An 8266-nucleotide genomic window follows, 5' to 3' on the forward strand; every position below is an offset into this window, starting at 1 on the left:
CTCCAGAGAGCAGGAAGTCTTAACGCAGCCAAAACTGCCATTTCTCAGCAACCCCAGGAGGCAGCTGGAACTCTGGGACTAGCTCTAGCTCATACCCCAGCCCAGACAGGGAAAGGGACTGGGGTGGCGGTGAGGTGACAACGAGGAAAGAGGCAGAAGCTCCTGGGAGAACGGAAGAAGGCAAAGGGCTCTTTTTCTCTGAACACCCAAGAGGGCTCCTAACTCGTCCCACTTGTATCTGTCATGTTTAATGTCCATGTTGTGTCTCCATCTGTTCAAGAAATGTTGGAAGGCAGGGTCTGGGTCACACTCTATTTTTTTGTTAATCCTCACCCTGGGATATTTTTTCTTTCTTTTTTTTAAAATTTCTTCATTGATTAAGCCGGATATTTTTTCAATTTATTTTCAGAGAGAGTGGAAAGGAGAGGGGGGGGAGGGAGGAGAGATACATCCATGTGAAAGAGATACATTGATTGGTTGCCTCCTCCAGGTACCTGAGTTCGGGGTGAGGATCGAACCTGCAACCTATGTACGTGCCTTTGACCAGGAATCAAACCTGAGCTCCTTCGTGTGTGGGTTAATGTGCTAACCATTTAACACACCTGTCAGGGCTCACACTCTATTTTGATCTTGAGAACTGATAGGCTACAAGCAATGGAGGCTGAGCTCAGTCTCAAAGGCTGGGGGAGACCCCAGGTGGTATAAAGAAATGGGAGGGCAACCTGGCAGGAAGATGGGAGCTCAACCTGGAAGATGGAATGTGTGGGTGGTTGGGGGGAGGGCAGAGAGGAGACAGAAATGGCCAGGTTGGGTAGGTGGTGGGGAAAGGTGAGAGACGAGGCTGGAAAGAGGGCCGGCCCCTGAAGGAGCTGATTGCCTGGGGAGTGTTCCTTTTCCAGGTCTGACTTTCTCTGGCTCAGAGTGGAGAACCGTGATGAGGGGGTTGATTACATTTGGCCATTTCTTATAATCAGCGAAGGGGAAAAAAATAACCCAACACTAGATGAGGCAAACAACAGAGATCCCAGCGTCCAGCCCCTGAGTGAAAACAGGCTGTCTAGCCCGTCTCAATTCAGACAGCACTCAGAGGACCACAGCCTGCAGACAGGCCCGGGAAAGAGGCCGGAGTCTTCTCCGGGTGGGGCCCAGCCGCTCCCCGGCCAAGACGGGGTCCTGGGGGCAGGTGATGTTGGGGCCAGATGCTCCCCACAATACCCACTGCCAGGTGGCTGCTGGGGAAGTGGGGGAAGGTCCGTTCTCTGCACCCCCTCCCTGATTCTCACCTCTGTGGTTCCTCCAGAAGCTCCAGAACCTACCAGGGAAACCTGGGAAGACAGAAACCGCCCTCTGGGGTGGCCAGGGTTTGCCCCGAAAGCCTCGGTTGCCTTGGTGGCAGGTCTCACCACCCGCACCTGGTCTTCTAGGGTTGTCAGTGGGGAGAGGTGGCCAGCCCCTCCTAGGGTCCCAACCTCTTGGGCTCTTGGCTAATTTTGGTCGGAATATTGGTGGTAAGTAAAAACATCAGGGATTCTGGGCAAGGACTCAGACAAAATGAGAAGCAGAAAAACAGCCGAGTCTCCAAGTCTCCCAAGCAGCGTAAGCAAACAGCCCAGGCCGCCGACGGCCCCTGGAGAACAGGCCTTGGCAACAGAAGCCCCGAACCACCTGCCTTTAGCTTGGGAGGCTTTCTCGGCCTGTGGTTCATGCTAGAGATTCGGCCCCGTGTCCAACTCACTGCTGACATTTCCATCTGAATGGAAACACTTCAGACTCAACGGGTCAAAGCCCAACCCTCCCCCGGCCCCTGGCAGGTCTGCATTCCCACTCTGTTCTCTCTCACTTAGCGGCTGGTACCACCGTCCCTGCCGCGTGGGACGCAGTCTTCCATCCAGACACCTAGCAATCCCCGCTCCCCATTGCTTCCGGGTTCAAGCCTCTTGCTCTGAACTGTCTGAAACAGACTCCTCATCGATCTTCCTACCTCGATCCTGCCATTTTCAGAACCATTCTTGACCCAGCCACCAGCGGAATCCACCCAACACACAGAGTGGATCACAGGCCCTGACCCACGCTACAGGGATGCACAGTGGAGAAAACCATGGGAAACCCAATCGTTGGGGGCAGCATCCTTCTAAGGGTGAGGTGGTGGCCGAGTTTCCATCGATGGGGAAGTAAGTCAGTCTGCTGCCTTCCCCTGGCAGGAAGGGGTGGGGAGGATAGGTGAGAGCTGATTTATGACTCATTGTTTGGGTCACGGAAGGCTCATTCTGTGAGAGAAGCAGACAGAAGCTACAGGGCACATTGCGAGAAGCTGGAAAGAAGAGTATGAATACGTTTCCTTAAAAATAAGTGTTTTCTCTATTACCACCAAGGCAGCGCTCCTGCCCCTGTCCCCACCTCACTCCACCTCCCCATGCTCAGCCTGCCTGTGGTCTCCAACAGCATTCTCCACCGACAGGCACAAGGAGGATTCTGGGGAGGACGGCTGCTTCCATATCTTGAGGCAGGAAAGAAATGAGATGGGTCTGGAACATCTTGTTGTTGCCAGAAAGCAGGAATGCTTTCAAGAATGCCAGGGGCAGTGCAGCAAGGACAAGGGGACAACCCCAGGGGCTCCCGGGCCAAGCCTTGACCATTTGGGCATTAATTAGAACAGGTTGAGCCAGGGAAGGAATGTGGGTTCATTACAATACTCAGAAGTGGTTGGAAGGCCCCAAGGAGGGTGAACGTAGTGGGATATGCGAATCCGATCGACTTGAGTGCGTAGGGTATGTCATATAAACCCGTCTTCTGTTCTTCTCTTAATTCTATTCTGGTCATCAAGGATTGACACGTGCTCGTTTCCGTCTGTGAAGGCAGGGAAGAGGAAGTGCAGGGGACTCCGAGTCAGCCCTTCCGGTCCGTTCGTTGGGGAAGAGGCAGGCACTCTCCCAGAACAGGGCATCGCAGCCCGGGGGTCACACAGGACGGCAGTAAAACAAGGGCCCGTGCTTACATTGTCCCCGCCTCCTCCCTGCAGGGATGGGACTTGGGGATGGCCCCCATTAGTTGTAATACAACACCAGCAGGCGCCTCACATTTTCAATAATGCTAACACATCGGGTCAATCCATCATGCTGACAGGACAATAGATGGCACAACGCTGGCCTGGCCAGCAGGACGGGGATTTATCTCCTGTCCGGGAGAATTCCCTGCTGCAAAACCAAAGACCTGCCCGAAGGGTATGGACTTAAAAAGTCCTGTTGAAGCAACAGATAACGTTTAATGGTGAAAAGGAAGCGTCTCCCAAGGTGATTGCTTCTCCCTGGAGTTGGCCACGGGGCCTCCGTCCTGATCCAGAATCAGTTGTTCAGCCACCCGGACGTTGCAACTCCAGCGCTTAGAGGTTGTTCTTTTGCTCTGGGAAGATTGTTAAGACCCCTAAGAAGGTAAAAATAGTACTTGGTGAACTCACTGAAATCCTAGTAAGGTGTCAAAATTGGCACCCCCAGGAAGACGTGGAATTTAGGATAAGAAACCAAGTGAAGTCTGCAGTATTAGCTCTTTTATTACAGGTTTTGATGTAAGGCTGGTAAACGGCGTTGGAATCATGATATTTTGCATTATTTAATATGGTTAGAGATTTTAAGAGGATCTGCTATATTAAATTTGTGAATTGAATTAAATGTTTGGAGGGGTTTACGTCTGCAATCAATGTGAAAATACAATTTGCTAAATTCATGAATTAAGAAAAATAGACTTTATTTTTTAGAACAGGTGTAGCTTCATAGCAACATTGAGTGGGAAGTAGAGAGTTTCCATGTACCCCGTGTGTCCCCTCCCTCCTAGACCCCTCCCCCCCCCACCAGATTGGCACATTTGTTATAATCGATGAACCTGCCTGACACATAATCACCCAAAGCCCATAGTTTACATTGGGGCTCTTGGTGTTGTACATTCTATGGGTTTGCTTGACACGTGTCTGCCATTACAGCGGCCGCCCACCCTGGGCCCGGCCTTACCTCCTGGGTTTTAGGTTCTCCTCTGAGTGGCCAAGGTTTCCTTTCCTGGAAGGCTGAGCGTGTGCGGGGGAACCTCTGGGGTCCAGGCCAGCCTGCCATCCATCTCACCGCTGCCTTCCTGGGAACCGCTCCAGGGTGGGGGGATGTGGCAGCTCCCAGAGGCCCTTTTGCTCAAATGGATCCACCTCTGAGCCAGGTGTGCCTGCCAGGAGGGGCGTGGGAAAGTCCTGGGCAGGTTTGCGCTGAGGGAGGAAAGCAATCAGTGGTTTTACAGGGTCACGGTGGGCCCTCCTCGTTCCTCCCGTCATCCTGGCCTAAGAACCCCGGGTATCACCTACTCCGGTGTCCCCTGCCCCTTCTGCTTGTGACTGACCTGGGGCTGACACAGGTCACAGTCCTGCCGCCTCCCCCTAGACAAGCCAGGCCCCGAGGCAAGACGATGGAATTCCCTTTATGACTGTGGACGTGCTGTCCTCCCTCGGCGCTGACCGCCTCCCGACGTAGGTCACAGCCCGGCACACCGTGGCCTGAGACTGTGCTGAGCCATGGATGGCACCACCTCGGGAATCTGGTCATTTCCCAGGTGAGAAAAGTGTGCCTTCCTGTAACTGGCAAATTCAGCCTGATTCTAAAGTTCAAGTCTAACTTCGACTAGTCTTTGGACAAGACGCAAACCTTCTCATGTCACTTAGCTTTTGAGAAAGTAGGACAGTTTATTTTATCATTTTATTTTTCAGCTTTATTGAGGTATAACTAACAAATACAATTGTAAGATATTTAAAGTGTACATCACCTCGCATTTTGTCTTTTTTTGAACTAAAAAAAAGGGGGTAAAAACATTTGAGTTCTACTCCTTTCACAAATTTAAATTATATGATAGTTATCATACTCAGACCTTGCTCATCTTACAGCTGAAATTTTGTACCATTTTAACAATCTCTCTCGAACCCCCCTCTGCAACATTTCTATTGACACATTATCAAAAAGTTACACTCCGTATAAAGGTTGTCAGCTACTGAATTCTTCTGCCTTGCTTTCTATTACTTGTGTTTTTCCACCTCCTCTCACCTGGATAGTATTATGTTGAATCCTCTGGAATCGATGTTATTGTAGGCAAAACCAGTAAAACAGCCGCAAGTTCATGTCATTTAACCGAATAACAGACAGTACAACTTGAAAAGCCTTCTCTGTCTTTATTGCTCTGTCTCCCCCAACCCCCAACCAAGTTTTACCCTCACTTCGAGGTTCAGCTTAAATAATGCCGCCTCCTCCAAGAAGTCTTTGCTGAATTCCCATCTGGAAGTCGTCTTTCCAAACCTCCGTAGCACCTTATTTGCCCTTCGTGCTGCCATTGTCCAAGCACCGTGGTTATTCGTCTATATGTGTACATGTTATTCCATGTTATTCGTCTATATGTGTACACGCTGTGTGTGTACGTTATTCTGTGTTATTCCTCTATATGTGTACATGTTATTGTGTTATTCCTCTATATGTGTACATGTTGTTCCATGTTATTCGTCTACATGTGTACGTGCTTTTTTCTGATGAAGGCACCATGCCTAATTTATCCCTGGCGGCCTGGCTCCCAGCATAGCATCTGGCACACTGTAGGAGCCTGACAAGAGTTTGCTGAGCTCAGTTATGTCCTAGGAGGGACATTGTCTGTCGGCTCCACACGGTAGCTTTAGGGGAATCTGAGCAGAGAGCAGGGGGTGGGGAGGGGCAGTACCCTTCCCAACACCCCTCCTACTCCTGGCGGTCAAGACCCCGTCTAATGTGACCCTCTTGGGGAGGGTGTGGGGTGTGAAGATGAACCTCTGGCCTGGCGTGAGTGGCGTGGGGCCCAGGAGCCCTCTCTGGGTCACACTGAGCCCAGGGGTCAGGTGAGGATGACACCGGATGTGCCAGAGACAAGACTCTCGTCATATCATTCTACCCAAGAAAGGTCTCCCCAGTCTGGCTTGATTGGCAGAGCCGTGAGCCATGATCGGGTCACTGCCTTGTGCACAGTCTAGGTCAGTGATGCCGTACCTATGACACGCCTGTCAGAGGTGACACGCGAACTCATATTTTTGGTTGATTTTTCTTTGTTAAATGGCATTTAAATATATAAAATAGATATCAAAAATATAAATCTTTGTTTTACTATGGTTGCAAATATCAAAAAATTTCTATATGTGACACGGCACCAGAGTTAAGTTAGGGTTTTTCAAAATGCTGACACGCCGAGCTCAAAAGGTTCGCCATCACTGGTCTAGGTTGTGGTCAGCGGGCCAGTGAGTCGGAGGCAGGTGGCTCTGCGTTTCCCGGCTGATTGCCTCTGGAAAGGGTCCCTGGCCCCCTTCCCTCCCGGGCCTGGCTAACGGGAAGGGATTAGTGAAGTTGCATTTCCTCCAGAGAGGTGACGTCCTCACAAACTGGACCCGTTTTCTCGGTGGAAAATGTGGACTGCAGCAGACTGCTGACCCTTGAGGAGCTCACCTTAGCCTCAGCAGAGCTGCGGCTCCCACTGCATACCTCCCGGGTTCCCCTGCCTCCCTTTCTGAAAGCATGATGGGAAAGAGGTGGCGGCAGGACTAACGGGTGGACAATCTCCACTTCTTTGTGGGCAACTACCAGTGAAATGAGGCACCAGGGAAGAACTCAGGCCGGGAGTCTGTACTCCTGGGTCTTCCCTATCCCAGCTGCACCTCTCCCCTCTCCCAACCTTGCCCGGAGGGTAAATCAGAATGCGACCGGCGCATTTGAAGACAATCTGGGCGCGAACTCCAACCCCAAACACATATAAAGGTACTTAGGACAATCACAAAGAGCTGCATGATGCGAGGGATCAACAGTACCCATTCATTCCTTAACTCACCCACTGGACGTTGGGCAATGTGAGGGGTGCAAAGGCAAGCGTTCATATCTCCAAGGAAGTCTGACAACAGTGACAGACAGACAAGCAGAATAACCAACGCTAGACGCAGATGCAGGCACTTGGGAGGGTGTGAAAGAACGTGGGTGTTGAGCTGGTGAAGAGCACCCCCCTTCAACTGCCCCCCAAGCAGAATCTTGAGGGGCAGGAATTTCCCACTGGAAAACAGTTAGGATGGGGAGGCCAAGGTTCTGAGCCAGGGAGACAATGCACCTTTGGGGACCTCCACCTGCTGTACCTGTGGGTGGGGAGGTGCAGGGAGAGGGGCTGGGCAGGGCAGGCCATGGAGGGCCTCGTAAGCCAAGCGAGGATCTGGGAGTGTGCTCTGGAGATGAGAGGCCGTCACTGAAAGTTTTGAGCAGGTGAGTGATAGAAGTAGGTTTGGGGTGCAGGGTAGACTGCCATGGCTGCAGTGTGACCCCGTGCCTGGGGGCCCAGCTCCATCAATAGGGAGGGAAGGTAATGGGAGGTCCAAATCAGGTAGCAGAGGGAGGGGCCTGTGTGGATGAAGTGGAGAAAGTGAAGAAGTATTAGGAAGCTGAATGTAGAGACTTAGTAAGTAGCTGGAGGAACGGAGTTAGGGAAGGTAGGAGGCTGGGATGGATGACCACTGGCTGAGGACAGCTGGTGAGGAGCCGGTGCCGGAGGAAATTGGAGTAGGGAGGATGAGTTCCATTTGGGGTATCCTGAGCCTCTTCTTTTTAAAGAGAGAAATAGCTTTCCCCCTTTATACTAATAGTTTGTTTCATTGCAATTTGCTTTGTTGCCAAAAAAGAAAAAAGAAAAAAATTCAGGCCTTGGCTGGTGTGGCTCAGTTGGTTGAGCATCATCCCACGCACCAAGAGGTTGCCAGTTCAATTCCTGGTCAGGGCACACGCCCGGGTTGTGGGCTGGATCCCCAGTAGGAGGCATGCAGGAGGCAGCCGGTCAATGTTTTTCTCTCTCACCAATGTTTCTCTCTCTCCCTCTCCCTTCCTCTCTCTAAAATGAATAAAAACATATCTTAAAAAAAATTCAGGACACAGAAAAGTATGGAAGTGAATAAAAAATTCCTCTTAATTCTGCTACCCTGAGATAGTCAGTTAACATATTGGTGACTGCACTTCCAAATCTATTTTCTGTGATGTATAGTTTTTAAAACAACAGAGGGTAGTGCTGTTTTTAAAACGTCTGATGCTCAGCAGTATCCCAGATCAATACAATCAGAACCGCTGGGGGTTGGGGATGGGGATCCAAGTCTCCTAAAGCTTCCCTGATGGCTCCAATGCACGGCCGCGGGACCGGCGTGGAGAACCAGCGCCCTGGACACAGAGAACAGAAGAGGAGAGCTCAGGCAGCCCTGGACTCC

The sequence above is a fragment of the Myotis myotis genome, unplaced genomic scaffold, assembly GCF_014108235.1.
Source record: "Myotis myotis isolate mMyoMyo1 unplaced genomic scaffold, mMyoMyo1.p scaffold_m19_p_18, whole genome shotgun sequence".
In the NCBI taxonomy this organism is placed as follows: domain Eukaryota; kingdom Metazoa; phylum Chordata; class Mammalia; order Chiroptera; family Vespertilionidae; genus Myotis; species Myotis myotis.